The sequence below is a fragment of the Plectropomus leopardus genome, chromosome 5 (genome assembly GCF_026936395.1).
Source record: "Plectropomus leopardus strain MGB_pleo_1.0 chromosome 5, ASM2693639v1, whole genome shotgun sequence".
Classification (NCBI taxonomy): Eukaryota; Metazoa; Chordata; class Actinopteri; order Perciformes; family Serranidae; genus Plectropomus; species Plectropomus leopardus.
Genome location: NC_142180.1, coordinates 8,087,567 through 8,109,746, shown reverse-complemented (window position 1 = coordinate 8,109,746; position 22,180 = coordinate 8,087,567).

The window sequence follows — 22,180 nt, the reverse complement described above, 5'->3', positions numbered from 1 at the left end:
ATCCCACCGTTAGGCCTACATCTGGGGCTGACAGGCCTCTATATGTTTTTTGTTCACTTCATTTTTATCTGCCTTTTTTTTGCCAGCAATTACTCTTTCAGACCTGCCATTAAAGAGCTTTTCAAATTCCCTGCCTTATGCCTGCTTTAGGGTCCACAGCTCATCCAGAAGTGTAACAGCTAGCTTTTGTGAAACTTTACATTCAAACACCCTACACTTGAAAAGCCTGCAGAACTGTTGTACCAGTCCCAAGATGATGTGCCTGGAGAATTTCACAAATTATCTATCAGAAGGTTTATGGTACTCTTTGAAAGGAAAGTATGTGTAAGAAAATGTCTGTTCCATTCTGCAATAAGCAAATGAGTACATGCACTACTAAGGAAGGATAAGTGCAAAGGAGACGTTTTATGGTGGTCACACACAGTTGCAGCCGCATATCGCTGCTCTATTTACTCCCCACTGAAGGATTCTCCGCCAAACAGATTCTGCATTTCCCAGTAGCCCTCTGAATAACACCACTGCTTCTTCTCTGACGCCTTTCACAGATCATTCTTTCTGACGGATAGGTGTTACTAAAGAATGTTTTTCACTATAAGGCATGGTGCATTACCATAGTGAGCCTCGGTTTATAGCCTGCAGAAAAAAATATTCCCCACTGTCAATAAACCACCAGGTGAATGAGGGTAGCTGGGAAGATTTAGAGTGAGGAGGCATGTGGGGAAGTCCTGATTATTGAGGATACGTTTTCTCCCTCTCTGTGCATTTGTCTTGCTAGCTGTTAAAAACAACTCCCATTAATAACAAAAAGGGCTTGCAAAGTAGCTTGTCAGCTTCAGTCTTTTTTTCGTATGCCATCATTTTAAACACTTAGTACAGTTGGTGCCCTTCTCGATGACCCGTGGATGATTCCAGACTAAATCAACCTGGTGCAGAGTGTACAACAGGCACATGAATCACAGCGACACATCAGCAGGATTTATCTTCTCACACAGGGATATACAGTAAACAGGCGCCACCAGCACATATGAATTTTGTGAATTATTAATTTTCAAACACGCACGCACACATAAAAAAAGTGCAATATCTATTATGGCTTTTGGGTGCTCTGATGGATAAAGCACAGGCTCTGCCAGAATTATTGCTTTAGTGTGTTCAACACTGCGGGGACCTCTAAAAATAAATGAGCAGGTAGACTGGAGGAAGTGTCGTTGGGTGGTTATTTAATCAGCGTGCTGGTATTATAATACTGTAGGTTTCAGTGTTTGTCAGTGTTACTGTCATCGCTATATAAGCGTGATTGGCACTTTAATGTCTTCCAAGGTAAACACACATGCTGGCTGCTGGCATTTATTACTTGCTATTCTCACTTCTAATTGTTTGGGTGGGGAGGGAGACAGGGAAAGACTAGCTGATGCTTTACGCCAATATTCTTTCTGCTGCTTTTGATCATTACATTTTCTGGATGATGAAAAAAATGCAGTATTATCTGTTTTTATACAATACATATACTATGTAGAGCTTTAAAATCAGGGAAATATTGATAATGGATTAAAAAGAATATTAATAAAATTAACAATGTTGAAGTATAAGAAAAAGAAGAGAGGCAGAGATGGAGGACACAAGAAAATGAGGATAAGAAAAGAACAAAGAACAAGTAAATTGAAAGGGGTAAAAAGAAGAAAAGAGAGAGATGAAGGAACATTAAATGAGGGGGAAGAAAGATGAGGCGGTGAGGGAAAAAAATCAGGCAAAAGACAAGAGGAAGGAAAATAGAAATTGAAGAGGAGAGGGAAGAAAGGAAGTGGGAGACAGGAGGAAATTAAAGACTGAGGTTGCGAAGAAATGGGAGCAGGTGAAGAAGAAAAGAAAACAAGTAGAGACAAAAATGAAATTAAAGAAAATAAGTGGAGAAGGGGTGGAAGAAGGAAGGAAGGAAGGAAATGGAGTCAGAATGTCAGGCCAGAGGCGAGGGATATGAAAGATGGGTGGGGGAAGATAAAGGAAACAAGGAAAGGGAAGGGAAAGGCAGACGGAATAGAACAGAGGAAAGAAAATGGTAAGAAAATGGATGAGGGGGGGTAAAGAAATAAAAAAGAAATGAGAAGAAAGGAGAAGAGAAGCAGGCAAAACAGAAGAATATGGAAAATGGAGGTGAATAGGAGAAGAAGAGGGAAAAAAGGAAATGGGGAAAGGGAGGAAATTAAAGACAAAGGTGACATGGAGAAGAAAAAGAAACAGGCAAAAGTGAAAATAAATTGAGAGAAAGAGAGCAAAAAGGAAATTAAGGAAAGGATTAAGTGGAGGGAGAAAAAAGGAGCAGGAATATAAGAAGGACGGAAGAAAGGAAACAGGATCAGAGGGTGAAAATGAGAGGACAGACATGGAAACAAAGGATACAAAGTGTAGAGAAGAGATGAGGGAAATATAGATAGGAAGGGAAGGAAAGGGGACCTGAAAAAGGAAAAAAGAGAAAAGAAAAAGAGAAAGGGGAGAGGGAAAGAATCAGGCAAATGAGAGGAAGAGGAAAAATCAAAATTGAAGAGGAGAGAGGGGGGAAAAGGACACTGGGAGGAAAATAAAGACAAGACAGGGGAGAGAAGAGAGAAAAACAGGCAAAGAAAGACAAAAGAGGGAAAAAGGAGAGGAAAGGGAAATCAAGAAAATAAAAATAAACTAGCAGAGAAGAATGAGAGTACAGAAAAGAAAACTAAAGGAAAGAAAGATAAGGAGGATATGAAGGAATGGATGATATGGGGGGGGTGAAGGCAAAGAAAGAAATAGAAGCCAAGAAAATGGATAAGGAGGAGGAGAGAAATTGAGAAGCAATTTCTCTCCTAGAAGGGACAGAAGACAGAAGAGAGAGATATTTTGAAAGACAGGAAGATAGGTAGAGAAAGACAAGGGAGATAGAAGTAGAGAAAAAACAAAATAAGTTAAAACGAAGATGGGAAAAAAGATAAGGAAATTAAGAAAAGAAAGAGAAATAGGGAGGGGAGATGAAAAGAAACAGGCAAAAGAAAAATAAGTGAAAAGGGAACTCAACTGGAGAGGGAGAATGAAGAAGATGAAGTGAGGGGGAAGAAGGAAATTTAAGACAAGATGAAGAGAAAGAGGAAAAGAACACAAAAGACACTGAGAAAAGGAAATTAAACAAAATATTAAGAGCAGGAGCGGAGGGAAAAAAAGCGTCAGGGAGCAAGAAAGGAAAAGTAAACAGCAGAGAAGAAGACAGAAATATCGAACTAGGAAAAGAAAAAAATAAGTAGGAGTATAAGGAATTGAATGACAGAAAGAGAAGAGGAGAGAAAGAAGAACTGAAACGCAGAGGGAGATGAAGAATGATACAAAGAAGAAAGACAAGAAGGGAAAATGAGACAAAAATGAAAAATGACAGAAAATGTGAAGACAGCACGATGGACTGAACAAGCAGGAAAGGAAGAATGGAGAGATGAGGGGAGAAAAGCAAAAGAAGAAGGGAACGGGAGACAGAGAGAAAAAAAACAGGAAAAGAAGAAAGAAACCATTTCAGAATAACATGTAGAGCAAGGACAAGGGAAAGTGGGACAAAAAAAGCTGAAGAATTGGGAGGAAGAATTCAATATCGACATAAAGGCAGCAATGCTAAACCAGTCTAAACCTATTTGTGTGGAATTTCTGTGCATATGGTGGCATTACTAGCCCTTTTACAATCTCTTGTTCCGAATCCTTTCATCTCCAGTAATCCCTTTCTCTTTGGAAGTGCGGATTACGTCCACGTATTTTCTAAAAGTCCTCATCTGCACCGAAACTCGATAACCTTTTGCTCTCACCTTCAGAATAACCCCACAAACAATAGCTCAGGGTACCACGCCGACATGTCCGCATGGGCCCCGGCGAAGGAGTGAATGTTTATCTTGTTCTGTCAGTGCGAGACAGACGGTGTCATTACATATGCTGCTGCCATCGCTGCCAGCCGCTCGCCAAGCACAGCCAAGCACCGCTGGTTTCCATGGAGGTAATCTGCAACGGCAGAGGCAGGCTAGATTATGGATAGGAGATGAGACTGCGGGATGGCCACAGGCATCCCCCCCAAGCTTTTGTCTGTCACGCTGTTTCAGTGAAGCGCAGGGCACCTCTTTGGGGGGATGAAAGGATCTATCTGTCTGTAACCGAGCTCGAGGAGAGGATGAAATGGATTTGGCTGGAAACTGGCTGGGCGCGGCTGGTGAAACATTTAAACATCTCTGCTCGAGTCGAGTAGGAGAGCAAGACATACAGAGCGCGACCGCTCGTAACAGGTGTCCAAAGCAATCATGTAACACTGAACGAAGACAACAGGCGTCCTGCACAAGATGCTCTGGTAGCGTGCATAGACAAAATGGATTATTTGAATTTCAAATTCAGTATTTTAAACATCATTTGTCAATTTTTTGATGTGTGTTTGCCATAAAAAAAGCAAACATTTCTCAGCACGAGAAACATACTTGACCTCCTCTGCCGATACGTTTGATATCATCCGTCTACTCCACTTTATCACCTCTGTGTCCAGGCTCTCCTTCCCCTTTGACAGATTTTCTGCAGACACGCTCGAGCATGAAATTCTCCCATCCTCATCTCGGCCTGTGTGTTCTGTGAATTCAAATTTTGACTTCAAACACTTTTTGTTTTTTTTTCGTCTGTCTTTAAGTGAAATGTAACTTCCTTGAGTTATTCTGATTGAATTCATGCACCCTCAGATGTTGAAACCACCACTTACAAACAAATGGAAAAAATACAGTGTGTGTCGCTGAGAGAAAAAAAAGGCAGTTATTTTCATGAGGGCATGAATCCAAGAGCTAGGGAGAATGAGAAATGGAAAAGAAAATACGACAGGTATAAATGCTGCTGAGAGATACTTTTATTTACTTTAGAAGTCCAAAAGTTTACAAAGTAATGACTGCGGCAAAAGACGTTTTGATTTCATTTAATATAAAGAGAAACGACAGCAAAGGGAAGCACTCGAGGAAGCCAAATAAAATGTATTGTTTGACGGCGGAGAACAATGCAATAAAAAGAAGGGGAAAAAAACTACCATGCTCAGTCTACAACAGCATATAATTTCATTGAATGTTCAGTAAAGAAGATTACTGTTTCATCAAGCTGCATTTCATGAGGTGTATGTAATAAAAAAACAGTATCTGTATTTCATAAAACTGAGACATCATGGATGCCTCTTAGACAGTGCGTGCCGAGACAGAGGACAAAGTTTGCCAACCCATCTACTCCTGCAGTTTTATATAGGTCTAGTGTGGAAGAAGTCAAACCCCTGGAGGACTGTGTGTCAGAGGCGGTATGTGTTAGGCAGGATCACGCCTGTGGGCTAGAAACACACAAGGTCAGGGAAAGCATTTGTGTTGGAGCAAGTCATCCTAATAGCGATGAAGAAGTTGCCAACAAAACTGCGTTGCCATGCATTAATTTTTGGGATTTTCTCAATGTGAGTTCTCTCTTACAGGCAGTTTGAATGCATTGTTTTGCCCTTTCCCTTAACCAATAGTGACCTGTGAAGGTACTGGTCATCCGCAGTAGCAGCAAAAATAATTTGAAGTTTCAAGTTTATTTCTTTTTTATAGCACTTCAAAAAAATAAACAAGTTTTGCAACAAAGTGCTCATCAAAGACAGACATATACCAGCCAAAAAATTAAAACCAATGGCTGGTGAGGAAAGTAACTGTTAATCCTGGGAATATGCAATTATCTATTGGGAATCCTTGGGTCCTTGGATGCCACTGACATACTTCACCCATGTAAACACTGTTACAGATTAAATAATCCCACTCACGGCAACGGAAAATATGCCGTGCCACACCATACAAACTAATTAGGAATCACTAGAGCAACTTGACAAATAACTCAAGGCATTGACCCTTCAAAATCCCAAGATCCCAATCTAAACGAGCATCTATGGGATATGTTGGTACCACAGCGCACAACCCAAAGAACTCAAAGGATCCGACACCAACGCTCCAATGCCAGACACTATGGGAGACCACCCATCCAGTTGTTCTGTGTCGATGCCTTGACATGTTCGATCCAAGGAGATGCCGATCCATGAGATATCAGCATGTCCCACAAATGCTCAATCTCATTGGGATAACAGGAAGTTGGAGGTCAGTTTGATGCATTGAGCACTTTGACATGATCCTAGGGCTATATCTGAACAGTTTTTATGGTATGACATGGTGCAAGGTCAGAACATTTAATTGTAATGAAATTATTAATGTTATTCACTCCACCTGACAATGATTCAAATGATTTAGTTGATCAGTATGTATACACATACAAGCAAAAAGGCATGACTGTGTACAGATGAGTCAAACACAATTAAAGTAAGTTTAAACAAAATTTAAACACAGGGAATCAGATAAAAAAAAGTTGACAAAACAGGTCAGCTAAAAGCCAGAGAATAACAATGGGTCTTAAGATTTGTCTTAAAAGCATCGACAGACTCAGCCTGTCCGGCCTCTGGCAGTTTATTCCAGAGCCAAGGAGCTGGGATAGAAAAAAAAAAAAGAAAAAACGTCCTCAGTATTTCTTTTCAACTAACAGGGCACAGCCAACATACCATCGTGGGCGGATCTGAGCGGTGTGGTGGTGCTGTAAGGGCCAAGAAGATCTGAGATATATGTAGGGGCGAGACCATGGAGGGATTTATAGACAATTAGGATGATTTTGAAGAGTACCTTGAAAGGAATGTGGAGCCAATGTAAGGATAAAAAGATTTGGGTGATGTGGTTTTGTTCCTCAGATGTTGTTAATCACAAAGCAGCAGCATTTTGAACTAGTTGCAAACAGGAATGGTAGCCTGAGGAATGCCTGACTGATATTAGTATAGGAATGATTCTTTCTATGTCAGAAGGTGTAAGCAAATACCTAATTTTGGATAGAGCTCTGAGTTGGAAGAAGCTTGACCTGACAACAGAAATTACTTGCCTTTTAAAATTACCATAAATTATAACAGCCAAGTTATTTGAATGCTGTGATATATGCAGAAATGTTATTGGCGACCTGGGCAAAAAGAGTAGGGTGTCTGTTTTGTCCTCATTTAACTACAAGAAATTATAAGCCAACTAGTATCTTAATGTCTTAGAGGTGTCTTTGTGATCAAGTTTAATCTGCCTGAATTTGGGAATTGAGTAGGCAGGAGTCATCTACATAAGAGATGAGTTTGAAATAGTGTTACACCAAAAACTAACAGCAACTAAAATCAATTCATTTTAATGGAATTAACTCATTTACCAGATCCACATTTTGGAAAACTAAATCATGAAGTGCAGAATTCAAAACTGGATACATTTTGAGATATTAATTTGTACCAAGAATTTGTAAACCACCATTACATTGGGATTCTTTAGGGAGACCAGCACCGGCACCTTTCTTATAACCATATACTGCTTAATTAAAGCAGTGTCAACATAAGCTTCCTCTACATATTCATTTCTCCATTAATTAATCTAGCCACAACCTAATGGTAGCCAACGCATTACCTGCAAATAGTCACCATGTCATCAAGCTCCAACACCACCCATTTTGCAAGGTGCAAATTAATTTCACAGAGCCCAGTGTGACAGGCAATCATGACAAATTCACTGCATGTCAACAGGATGGGAACAGGGAAATTAGCATGCATGTATTGACATGCTCTAAGATGGGGCCCATTCATTCTGATGAAAGTTGCTCATCAGGCGCATATGCAGATCAAGAGTTTTATTCCTCAGACTGTATGGGCCGACAGTGCACATGCATTAGAGTCTTTGCCTGGCTCAGTCTACCGACTTCCTGGCTTCTCACATCCATGAATAACAAAAATAACACATCATTTATTATTAGTTTTTTTTTCCCGAGAGACATTTTGAGGTATATGTGAGGTCCAGAAGACAAAAACGAAAATAATGCATTGCTTCACAGCCATGTCTTTGGGCTACTTTTTTCACTTGGCCTTTTTCCACTTAGGCTAGCTCCTGCTGCTCAATCAGGGATAGTGAAAACAGGTTTGCATCGTTATGCTCTCTGCAGGGAGGGGCTGGGGCCTGTTAAGATGTAGGAGGATGGGTACATTAGCTTTGCAGTAAATTACATTTTATTACATGTGGCAATCTCATCTGAATGTATCTATGCCCATGGGTAGATCGCAATGTCAGCAGTAACAGAAATCTTACATCAATGTTTTGTTGATTTGTTTTATATGATTTTTATGCTTAATCTAGTTTAGCTTACCCTTCTTACCTCAGCAGGTGGTAGGTTCCAGGTAGGTGAGACAGACACAGAGAGATGCAGTTCAGAGAGCAGCTCACTGTCAGGCTGCAGCTTTTATTTGTGTTTGTTTTCAGCTTCTAGTTTTGTTTACTGTTGTGAGTGGCTGTGTTTTCAAATCACTTCAGTTTTCAAAATCGTGTTTCATACCAACAGTTAATGTTGCTGTGTTTGAACAATGACAATAAGTATTTAATTTAGTATTTAACTCAGCAAGACCTGAACCTTGAAGGTCTCAGATCAGAGACCACTGAAACAGCCTTGATAGAAGTCATTTGGGTTGTTTTGGAAGAAACAGACATATTATATAACTATGAGGACTCATTTAACGCCCAACATAAACTTGACGGCTTTGCAAATACTTAACAAAAACCAAAAGTCTGACTCTTTCACATCTAAAGTTAATGTGAGTTTTTAGTCATACACTATAAGATTTTGCAAAAACTGGGGCTTTTGCACGGTCACCTTTGCGAGATTCCTTTTAAGATTGTTTCTCGTTGAAAAATATTGAAAAAATATTAAACCGATATAACACTTCCTTCAAGAAATATAGCATACTAACCAATACCTTACATGTCTCCCCATATAACCCTAGAAACTCAAGATAGAAGACTTCATATGTCAACAGTGTTACTGTCAATTCAGCATCAGTATCATCTACAAAGAAACTTTAATCAGACACAAACTTTTCATTTTGAATTTTGTCTCGTCAAACCTCTGTTGGTTAGCTGCCCTACCTAAGAGGGAAGAGACAGTGGGAGTAAGAGGCTATCCATTTAACACTGAGATTTCCCACTGAAATAGTCGTGTTGACTGTAGTTTCAACTTCTGAACTAGGGATGTTAAAACATGCCTTTATCTTGTCTAACATGGGCTACTGTAACACACTTTTTTACTTATTAAGTTTGCTCTTGATCATCTGCAGTCAATACAAAATGTTGCCTGAAGACTACTCACTAGGTCAAATAAATGGTCTGACATTGCCCCTATACTAATGTCTCCTCACTGGCTCAAGTTCAACATTCTCTGTCTTACTTAAAGAGCATTACACAGTCAGGCTCCCTCTCATGTGTCTCAGCTACTTCACCTGTATTCTTCAGCTTGCCCTTGAAGGTCAAATATGCTAAATTTGTTGCTGTTCCTCACACCCACCTTAAGACCCACGATGATCAAGCTTTTGAGGAACGCTCTGTCCGAACCCTTATGATCTGCTGACTCTGTGGTCTTTTTTTAAAACCAGCTAAAGACGTACCTGTTTATACAGGCATTTGGTAACTTCGGTGAAGTAGGTCTGTATTCATACATTGTATGAGTTTTATGAGAAGTGTATGTTATTGCGCAAATTGATTTCCATTTTTAAATCTATGCCTGGGGTAGCTGTTTTATCTTCTTTTGTAATATAGTTTTTGTATGTTGTATAATTTCCTTGTGAAGCACTTTGTGACTAAAGCCTGTGCAGGATGTTCTCATCTTTCTCTCTCTTTTCTCCCTATCTCTTTTTCCCGATAAAAGTAATGTGTAATGTTTGTTCTCTTCAATCTAACCACACTAACTTTGTATGTTAAGGACATAACACTATCGTAGGTCCTAAATTCATACAAACTATATGATGTGAGATATGTTTGTTTGAGAAAAGCGCCACACATTGTATTTACTTTCCTACCAAAACAAGTGCTGGTTGGTGGATCAGCTACACTCCAAATTAAACATGGAATCTTGTTTGGGCCACAATTTCATCAGTTAATCCTTTTCCACAGTCAAAAAAAATCAATACGTTTTCAAGTTCTTTCACCTGCATGGAGTCCCTCTGTGTTTGTTCTCTGTCCTGTTTGCTGCTCTCTGTTTTGTGCTGGAGAGAACGCAGCAATTGGCTGTTGATGATGTACACATCATTGATCTTCAGTACATGCATTGGCCAAGACTAAACAATGAATTTAAAAAATGTTGTTGAAATGTCCACACAAGAAAAAGAGTCTGAATTGAGACAGCTCAGAATTTTATGACTGACTTACACCAAATAATCAAGCACTTGGGAGCACTCACCAAATGAGGTAAAACTTCTCCCATTATTCTAAAAAAGGAAAATTTGTCAGCAACAGTGAAATCCCTTTAAAAACCATTTTGTATAAGGCGGACATTATCAAGACATAAACCATGAAGGTGTCACATTAGAGAATACTCATATTAACTTTTTGTAATGGTAATTTGTGTTGTTTTTGAAGAAACAAACAATATTATCTACTCATTATTTAAGTTACTTGAGAAATTGTTCTTTGGTTTTAATCTACAGTATGAAAACAAGTTTTTGTGAGAAAAAAAACAAACTAATATTTGCTTATACTTGTGGCTGTTTTGCCCTGTGATGATCATAATATCCCCATAATTAGTCACCACCGGTATCAAGCGATAACAGCATAGAACAAATAAATAACAGAATAAATAATGAGTAAGCTCCATTTAGAAAACAAACACAGCTCATTTTCCTTTCGGGGATTGTGCAGTACTTATTTGATTATTTGCAAAAAAAGCAAGCCAAAAAGCAGAACCACTTTACGATGCAACAAATAAGAAACTCGGAGGGGAAAAAAGGCATTATATAGGACATTGAAAATTGAGTAAGACAAAGAGCTCATTAAGCCCCTTCCCTCGACGCTTGTTCTTCCGATGCACTATGTCGAAACTAATGGCAAAAATACCTGAGACAAAAACATATATTGAGGTGACAAGAACAGGAGCCTATTTATTTATTGTCAAAGCATTCTTTCTCTCTCTCTCTAAGGTGCCTTACCTTTGCCTTATAAATCGAATCGAGGTGAGGCATTGGCACAGAGTTGAAAGTGGCAGATGGAACTCAGCTCAAGTCTCCAATCATCAACCTATCACTGACTCTGGTGCATGTTTTTTTTTTCTTCCTGAGGAGTAGCTTTTGTGTATATGATATAAATTCTATGTATAACTATAAAAATTCAAAGTGAAAACAGAACCAGGAAAAAGACTTAATGAACAAAGTAAGAGTTCCATTTTCCCATTGAACACACATGTACAATCTTGTATAACATCTAGTGGTGCACAGTGCCCCAGCCTTCACACCAGGCAGCTGTAATTTTCTATGGAATATGCTGTGAAAATGACTTGACCATTATGTCAAGACTTCTCCTCGGTCCATCACAATGAGAGCGGCGCAGCTTCTCCTCCTTCCGCCACTCTCCAAGAGCCTTCGAAGGCAACAGAAGTGTTGGCACGTGCCTCTCCAGCCGGGTGGGGAGGCGTCTTTTGATGGGGATGTTGATAGAAGTCTCATGGTGGTGTTGGCTGTACGCCTGTTGTGCTCTGCTGGACAGTCATTTTCTCACCAATTTGACATGCGTGGCATTTTGTTATCTAGCAAGGACGTCCTGTTTGGAGGGTAGATTATTCACTGAATGTCAAGTAGGGATATTGTATTCTCTTTCCTTAAGGGACCTGGAAAGCTCGGTGACGATTCAAATTCACTCAATAGTTTTTTTTAAGCACCACTTGGAGTTAATGACATTACAGTCAGATGCAAATGGCTCCATGCAGGGTGAACTGGATTAAAAAATGAATTTGTAGTGCAGATCGAAGGTGATGTGAGGGATGTGAAATTTTAACATTTTAAAAACATTAGAAGCAAAAATTTAAAACCAGTGAGAAGACACAAAAAAACATCTGATCTAAAGGTCCTAAGTCAAAGCAAAAAGCCCTGACAGGAGTTAGATAACATTTTTAATAGTACCAAAAGTTATAAATCAACACTTTTTCGTCTCTTTTTTATCCCCTTTAGAAGGGTGTTGTTTGTATGATTCTGTTTAAATAGATCAACAGTAAAAACTGTAATAGCTAGAGCATTCATTCTTTTTACAGCAGAAAACCGAGGCTAGTGTGTTTTCTGTCATCATATCATGACCTTATGTTACAATACCTTCTGTGCCTTGCAAACATGGCATTTCACCCAAATTACACCACCATTTTCTTATATTGGCCACAGAAGATTGCTGTATGCATAATCGGATGTCAATCTAAAATAAAAACCAAAGCTAGAGCATTCACTCTTTTTCTAGCAGAAAGCTAAGGTTTCTGTCTTCCCATCATGTTACCTAACCTTACATGCGGTACAAAAGTAGGATTTTGTCAACATTAAGCCAGAATTTCCCTGGATATGTCCCCATGACATGACTACATGACTACAAGTTGTTGTTTGCATAAACTATAGCGATCCATAAATAAAACCATTTTTTTTTGCTGCAGAAACCTACAGATTTCTTTCTCATGTATTTTACACTCACAATAACATCATTGCGCTATGTTAATTGTGGCACAAAAATGCATGGTGGCACCAGAGAAATGACTGATGAATTAATGACAAAGCTGTTGCACTCTGCTCATACCAATGTGTATATTTCAAAAATGAAATAATGCAGATATAGCTCAAATTACTTATGGACTGTTAATACATATTTTGTCTCTATTTCTGCATTTCAAAATCTTTTGGATCTATATTTAGTTTTTTTTTAAAAATCTGGGGAAAACATCTGTTTTTTAATGACCAAATTTAAACGATTATTATGGTTTATTGACTTAAGTGACCTCATAGCTTAGGTGTAAAGATTGTGGGGATGAAGCATTTAAAGATACTCAAAGAAATGACAATACGCAAAAATACTTAATACCTTAATACCTTAAAACATTTCACTTAACTAGTTCCTCGGTTAGTTAGCTCGAAACAGCTCACAATCATTGACAAACTAAGTATTTTAATACCTGGCAAATGCCATTTTTATTATGATAATTCATTCTAGCCATTAAAACCGAGTACAAGCACGTTCCAAGTAAATGCAAATATGGTTAAATAAAACACTTTGAGATGCAAAATCTTGGTCACTCTTTCAATCCTGCAGGACAGGACTCCCACGTTGGTCCCAACAGGCAGGTTGCAAACCTTTCGGCGACGCATTTTACCACTGACAACTTTGGAACAGATCCAGGGAAGCAGAAACCTTTACTGACGCTGAGCTGCTGTGGCCTAACAAATGGTCTTGTAATGGCACCAGTCAGAGCTCAGACATTCAGCACTGAAGGCAGTGACATTTCAGAGACCTTCTGGAAACCGAAGCAACAGCTTGAGCCTGGAAGTGAAACGGATTTCATTCTCATGCCACAAGACAATCTAATATCAGAGAGATTTTAGGCTTTAGTGGCTTTGACATTAGATGATACAGTTCCTTATGATGTCAAATACAATGTTTTATTTTATACACCCTCACTGTACAGTGTATAGTACAATAAAGTCTGCAAATATAATACATTTCTCTAGAGATATAGCTTATTCTTCCAATGTCAAATATACAACAAAAAAAATGCTGTTTTCTCTCTACCAAACGACACCCTCCAACAGAATCATTGTGCAGAAGGAAGTGTGCATCTACTCGTGGACAAAAGACTTGTGCTTGAAAAAGTCACAGCATCATATCGTGCCAATGTGTACTAACATATTTTTTGAACTGCCTCTACAATGCTTTGAGTCAACTACACAGAACACCAAAAATATTTAGTGCTACTGGCTCATATTTTAGAGACACATGAAATATGTTGATGGTGATTGTTTTGCTGATGCAATCACTATAAACATTTTGCAACATGTTTCCTCATTATTTTGATTTTTATTTGATTTGTAAATTCCATAAACACGTCATATTTTAGAATGAGGACTGGCATAGTCACTGCATCCTTCAGCAGTGGCAGCTATTAAACTACCAGACTATTCTGCTTTTATATGTGTTTTGCTTTTGTTCTAATCTGATTAAAATGTCTAAAACTGTCAGGAGATTTTGTCATTTCTGGCTGCCTAACTGCCCAACAGGTTTATCCAGCATATTGGAAAGCCTCATACACTGGAATGGTGTGTGTGTGCATGTGTGCGTGTGTGTATGTGTGTATGTGTGTGTGTGTAATCCACAAGATTTTCGTCTCCTGGCCAGCCACCTAGCTCGCTAACTTTGCAGTCTGCTCACACCCGCACAGCCCTCTCCTTTGGACAAACACAGCAGTCTCCTCTGTGATGGATGTGGAGTCTAAGTGCCACCACTGTTTTTAGCCTTCTAAATATTTCTCCTCTCGCACAAACGCCTCCATGTGCTTGACACTGGCTTCTCTGTTTGGCCTCTTTGTGTTCAATATTTGCACCTGTTCCATCTGTCTCTCCGCCCAGCACGTTTCTTTTCTTTTCACTTTCTTTTTTTTTTTGCCACAGCATTTTGATTCTTCTCTGTGCATGACTCAGATAAAATCCACTGGAAACTTACTGTAAGAGCAATGCTAATGTCCCTGACAATAGTGTGGGTGAGCAAAACATATTGCCTGTTACGGAGAAAATGTGCAGACACGACATCGTCCCTGCATTATTGTGGCCATCCTTATGTTAGAGTGTGTTCCTTGCCTTCCCAGTCTGTATGTTAATGTGTTCTCTGTGCTCCTCTGAGATCAGCTGAGTTTGAGTTTATTATGGCTTATATGATGCGGCTTTATGGGATGCCTATAGCGCCTGCAGTGCCAGACGTGGTGCTCTTGGCGGCCCTTTTTCTGAGATTTGTTAGAATAAAGATTGGGATCTACTGCAGAGGGCAAGCTGGGCAACTGGCTCACAGACAGGGAGGGAGCAAGGCAGGTTAAAGAAATATAGCAAGGTTTTATGAGGCTGAGGAAAATGTAAATTCTAAAGCCAAAAGAAACTTGAAATGATATGCAATCAAATCTAGAGGTCCTTTGTAAGAGAGTGATAAAACTCAAGAAAAATAAAACATTAATAAAATATTTTAAATTAATGGGATTACTTCTGTTTCCTCAACAAAAAGTGAAGGTTGCAGAGAACTGTGCACTGCTTAATGCCGCTGTGCAGAGAATGGATGTGTGGCTGTCATTAACACAATACAGATGTTTCAAACTCCCAAGCCAATAAGCTCTGGTATCAAGATGATATATACATATTTTGAATTCATTAAAAATTATGACATGAAGCCAAATTGAAGATTGTTTGATATCTTAACCCCCCTCTAATGCATGCATAACCCATGCAACTGTTATTCAGAAGGCTGTGATCATATGACATAAGCACTCAGGCTGTTCCGTTATATGTCAAGAGCAAATGAGGAAGTCAGATCAAGTAGTACAAAGAGCATAGGAAGGCAGCTGGGGAGGTCTAGGTCCAAACAAACACAGGACCTAGACCCAAGAGACAGTTATTTGTGTCTTATGTGAAACCAAAAGGCAACATTATTTTAGTTTATGTACATAACCTCCAGCCCAGTCTCCAGAAGAAAATGCTGTATTGTACATTCCTGCAAAACATTTGTGCATTTTATACATACCATATCAACATTTCCACACTTACGTAGTTTATGAGCTTACTTTGTCACTGGGATGGTGTGACACCTAAGCAAGATCCCTGCCAAGCTGCAAATTTATGTTCGAGACCAACAATCAAACAAAAAAAAAATGTTATTTTATAGTGAATCATTATAGCGGCTTTTTAAAGCCCTAAACTTGTTTTTATTTTTTCACATCCCATTGCTGTGTTTCCACCAGGGATAGTGCCTTGAAAAGTAGTTGTCTTTTTGCCATGGCAGCATTTCTTGCCAGGATTATGCTATCAAATTGGATATTATGATTGTGTCCAAAGCATAACCAAGTGGTTTTTGTGCCTAAACCTAACCATACATGAACCACAGTCTTGTTGAAACTTTAAGTTTCTAAAAGACTTCTACATAATAACATAAAAACATAATGTATTCATGTTTTGCAGAAACATACATTGCCTAGACTTTTATGGCAGTTAGGTTGGCAACATCACGTTGTCATGTTACATTTAGTACATAACATGATGACACCCATCCATGATACTTTTTCGAAATCTTAACCAAAACTAACCTAACCAATAGGAGTGCTAATTAATAAGATATACAAAGCATTTTACACAGTAGGGGCTCTAATGCAGTCCACATTGGCAAAAATGCAGGGTCATCAGCCATTAATATATTTTAATTCCCTAATGGAATACCTTTTAACATGGACAACGTTATACTTTTTACCTTGCAGTTACAGAGACACAATGATTTGGGGACAGTTCAGCTTTGATATATACTTTGCAGCAAATGCTGGTTATTGTTTGCAAATCGTATCGCCAGTAAAAGTGAACTCCAACCACACATTCACTCCACTTGATGTTTGATTGATTAATAAATCAATTTTGAAAATGTAAAAAAACAGAACATAATAAGATGAGAAAAACAAGACAGCAATTATTTAAATGAATGATAACCTATCCAACAAATTCAATAAACAACAACAAATGGATCATGCAAGTCCAAAGAGAAGTAGGAAAAAGTATCAGCTATCATTCTTATTATATGTTATATTTGACCTAATTCTGTGGTGTTTTCACAATTTTCTTAGGTTCCTCTTGGATGTATGCTCCTTAGGGTATGGCACCTGGTTGCTACCTTTTTATTAAAATGCCCACTTTACCTGTGAGCTGTTCCAAGGAACGCCTTGCAATATTAAAAGAAAATAAGAAAATACGTACAAAGGGTGCGGACTCTGCAGGTAACACACTGCCAATCACTTCTGCTGGGTCACAGGTGATGACTGGGAGTGATTACTTTTGTATGAGTCTATACATTGTTTATAGAAAAATCCTGCAGAGTATATATGTAATTAAGGAGTGCTATCCTCAGTCTGGAATTCCTGATTACATAGGAATGTACCACTATGTTAGAGCAAAAGTCTATCTTTATCACTGCCTTTAGGTTGACGCATTTACAGTGTACATGACTGAGTGACCGGACCAGCACCTAACCCTAACTGTAACTCTGATGGCCGGAGCAGGCCTCTCTGGACTCAAGCAAACATGTATGCAACTCATTTGTAGATTTAGAGTTAGACATTTCCTTGACTTTTTCATTTTGAGCCCCCCTCCCAACAGAAGCTGGAGCAGAAAACACAACAGGTTGTTGAGATTTGAGAGGTGTGCGTGCATGTCGGCCCCCCTGCGACCTATGGCTACTCGTAACACCCTTAGACACTCACATGAAGACCTGCCAATACCTGCATCCTCGCAAAACCATCATTTCACCTGAAAAAGCTGCAAGTAGCTTGTGAAGTAAAGATATCAAACTGAATGCAAGCATCAATCTCCCCTGACACAACAGTTTCAGACTGGCACTGTGCTCCCCAGACACTGCAGACGGTTTTGTCAGAGTTTGCTTCCACTACTGCAAGAAAAAAAAATAAAAATAAAATATTGGCCACATTTGCTTGATATCAAAGCTGAAACAAGGGGACAACTGGATATGTTTGATTAATGTCAATAGATGTAACATTAATATATGAAGTGACTCTGTTTAGGATGAGCAGGAACATTTTATTTTTATGTTTTTCTTATTCAGCATTTACAAGCAATAAAAAACAAACAAGCCAGTGGCATGACCCAGAGGCATAAGTCTTGGTAATAAAAGTTTTTATAGTGTCATGGTGATGCCCTGGAGAGACAAATCAAGCGGGCACATGGCTGATCTTCATGAATTTGCAATCAAACAATCCTCCAAATGCTTCCTTTTGAGGGGAGCCCTGATTCAAAACAGAAGCTCAGAGAGTCAGTTTCAGACTGCAGCAGCCACAAACAGACCATGAAGGGAAGACATCAGTGCTGAGCTGTTTCCTGCCTCTTTAGGGAGGCGAGAGTAATGCTGGGAGACAGGCTGAGAGTCAGAGATGCACTGAAGGGTGTCAATATAGTACAAAATTGAATTAAAGTATAATTAGGGAAATCATTACCTGACACTTCTGCAGTTGGGGATTTGGTTAATTTACTGAACAATCCTTCAGCGAATGGACTGTGTCTTAGAAGATTTTTATGTCAAGGGTGACTGAGTGCCTGTGAGTGGTAGGATGAATTCATAATGCACTCCTTAATAATGGAACACAGATTCAATCAATTCTGCTTTAAAAGTGTTTATGCACTGTAAAATATGGCAAAGTTGGTGCTGACGGAAGCATATCTTATCCCGCGTTGAAGTGTAAACAATAACTGTGAGTGGCAATGCCTCGCTCTCGGTATGCTTTTAAACAGCAGTCTAAGCCTCCCAATTCATACTTTATCATTTTCACTTCCTTTCACTTTAACTTCCTGAGATCTCCTATGACGGCCCTGAATGACACAATCTGTTCTGCATTTATTGTCTGCCCTTAATTTTGTTTTTTATTTCCATTATTTAAACCATATAAAAGCCTTAGTGAGATATATGAGTTGAATTTTGTCTTTTTTTCAAGAGACCTGGCCAAGAGGGTACTATAAAAACATTGTAACAACAATGGACATAAATGAACTAAAACATCACAAATCCGTAGGCGTAGACAGGCCATATTGGTTTGTGTACAGCATATATGTGACCCACCACCAGAAGACCAGCAACAAGTTGGCCCAGCACAAGTGTAAAAAAAGAAAAATCTCTTTTTTTTTTCTTTTTTTTTAATTAGTAATTTGCATTTTTTGCAGAATATGCAGGTTGAAATCACGAAGAAGCCATTCCATGCTTCAAATAACAGTATTGGGGGCCATAAAAACCATAAACTTTGCATTTGAATTTGGGTTGTTTTAGAGGAAAAGCCGGTTCCTAGTTGGGGGTGTGGTGATACCGCAGTAAATTAGCATACTGGTTTTCTTTGGCTATTTTTTATTCTTTGGCTTTTGTTCCTTTTTTCGGCCAATCAGCTGCACGTTGAAAAGGAACCACATGGCTACTTGAGCAGTCGTTCATGCATTTAAAGAAGCTAGTAACTATTATTGCTACTTCTGGAAGCTGTCTGTGTTTTCATCATTGAATGAAGATGGAGCAGGAAAAACGCATTGCAGAAGAACTAAATCGGGGCTGTTACAGAGCAAATCTTTGGCAGTAGTTCTTCAAGAAGCCAGATGCTTCTGGTCATGCCGACACAATCTCACTTCTGATTCTGAACCCGAACTAGAAGATGAAACTGAAGAAATTGACTAGAGCAAAATGCTACGGTAGAAGAAAGGAGAATCCACTCCTCGGGACACAGTCGTGTAGCTGCAAACTTTCTCCAGAGCAAATGTACAACATACAGATGGATTCTTTAGCAGCCGAAAGAGAGACTACATCCACCAAGAAGCGTGCGGCGAAAAGAAAGCACCCCCGAACATGTTATCTGGTCAGAGGCAAAGAAGTCTGCAGGAATACTTTTCAGTTTCTAATGGGGTGAGTTTTCATTAACGTCAAAGTTGTCTACGTTACGTTAGTGTTCATTCAAAGTCACATACAGGGATTACAAACTGTTTTTCATGCTAGAAGCTATCTTTTAATAATCCACTCTGAGTTTCATCAGTGTCCAAGTTATATAGCTAGCTCGCTCAGTATTGTCGTTTTAAAATGCAATGATACGCACATCGAAACTGTGAGCATCTGCTATTAATTTGAATAAAACACCAATCTGATAATGTGCTTGAATAATGTGTGAATAACACACCTATGGGTGAATAACATCTTTGGGTGCAAGAATAACACATCTATGGGTGCATGAATAAAGTACTGACTGTCCTGTGGGCTAACAGATGTCACTGATAGCTAGACCGGTAGGGGGATGGATTTTTGTAAATGTGATGCAAATGATCAGCCACTGCTACCTGGCTCCCCAGGTAGGTGAGAATCATTCAGAAACTCTGAGGCTGGATTTCTCACAAAACTAGTTTGAGGAGTGCCTACATTCAAATGGCCACATCTTCTTCAAATGTTTTCAGATTTCCCTGTGTTAGACATCATTGGAAAGCTTAGAAACTACACTTTCAGAATCTGTAAATAACTCAAAATGCCCCTCGGGTGACTTGTTCCTGGTTTGTCCATGGCTGGACACATAGTAAAGCATGACACAGCCTAAAGAGATAAATAAAAAGTGCACGCAGTAAATGTATTCTCATACCATGTTTAGTATGATATCCTACAAAAATGCACATGCAATGGTTTATAATACGTCCTAACACTTTTTGCCCCACAAACGGTGTTATGTACCTAACATAAATTTAGGTATCAAATGTAGCCTGAAGTTATGGAGGTTCGATTCAAGCTAGTAAGGGTAATATGGTTAGGTTTAGGTAAAGAAACATGATTTTTCTTCTTAAAGTTTAGCTAAATCATACTACTATGGTTAGGTTTAGGAAAAGCAATATGCTGAACACCTACCTTAAAATGGCTCCAACTTCACTCAAAATCCACTTGGTTCCTAACATTGGTCTCCTGGGAAAGTCCCATGTTTTGTTACCGATCTACCACGCCAATTTGCCTCCTTCCTTCTGTACTCTAGTCCGCGCATCAGTCACATGATCACAGCCTTCCCAAATGCATTAGTTATACATGATTTAGTGGCTCGTGGTTCTATGTGATGTGTACAGTTTTTCATGTATTACTTCTCACAACAACACATGAACAGTACATGATAACAGCCAGGTATGGTAAAGTTATGTACAAGATGACAACACAGGTAAAACAAGTTCAGTGTGATTAAAAATACAAATTATACCTAAGTACTCATGTTTGAGACCATTTCAATTCCAAATTATTAAGCAGTTGCAAGCCTAACAAAAGTCAGCCTGGTTTTACTGACAGATTCTCACATGCCGATGCTTTGTCATGCCCCTTTACATCTGATACAGACACACAAGGCATGCTTTAGTGTCTTTATGAGATGCAGCAGGCTTTTAGCCAACTCAGATGTAAACCCATTTGCGGCAATATACACTCAGAGCAAATGACATGAAATAAAGGGTGAGAAAGTTTGCATAAGGTGGATGGAAGGACTGGTGGGTAGGTCAAAAAAACATAAGACTTTTACCCAGGAGACAACTTTTCATGTCATATGCAAAACCATTGGTTGAAGTTAACATGACATATTGCAAGTTACATATGTATGTCATGTCACATTAACCTAAACCCATAACAAACATTATTACTTCAATCCAAACCCTGATCTTTTTTCTAAACCTAACCAATAGGGCTGGGTAAAAAAAAAAATCAATTAATCAGTGCATTGCAGTATGTTTTTTGCTAATTTAATATTGATATTAAATATTGATAAAATCCTGAAATCCATTATTTCCATTGTAATGACTCCCCGCTCCCGTGGGGGCAATGTGAGTGCTGCCAGAGTGTGATTGACATTTTTCAGAGGCCCCACTGGACCCTCAAACGTCTGTTATTTATTCATTAAAATGGGGACAGTGGCGCAAAGTAGTAGTGTCGACAATATTAAAAGCCGATGTTTGGATACACGAAGTTGATAGTAGTTACGTCTGTTAACACTGCAACAATATGACAAACCTACATAACCATTTGAGCCGATACCACACAGATGTTTTGCTACCTGTTGCTAACGCTAAAGCTGTGGATCACACACAAATGCAGGTTGACAAATCCTACATAAATATTTATTACTTTTGTTAAGTTCAGCTCAGGTAAAAATGTGTACTTTTCTGTACTTTAAATTTATTTTAGTTTTAAATATTATTTAATAAAGAATAATGTAATGGTAAAATAAGTTTTGGTGTCCGTTTGTTCTAAATCAATACAGATAATGCACTTTTTATTAAACACATATCAGAAGGTATTTGAATGAATTATCTCTGTATTTCTGACATCAACACACATAACTGAATGGATATCGAAGCAACTGGATCAATATCGAATCGACTTGAAATCGAATCTTGAAGAATCAAAACTGAATTGAAATGTGAGGTTCTTGACAATACCCAGCTCTACCAACCAAGTAGTTTTGTTGCCTAAACCATTAAAAGGGTGCCTTGCATGTCAAAGCATTGACACTGGACATC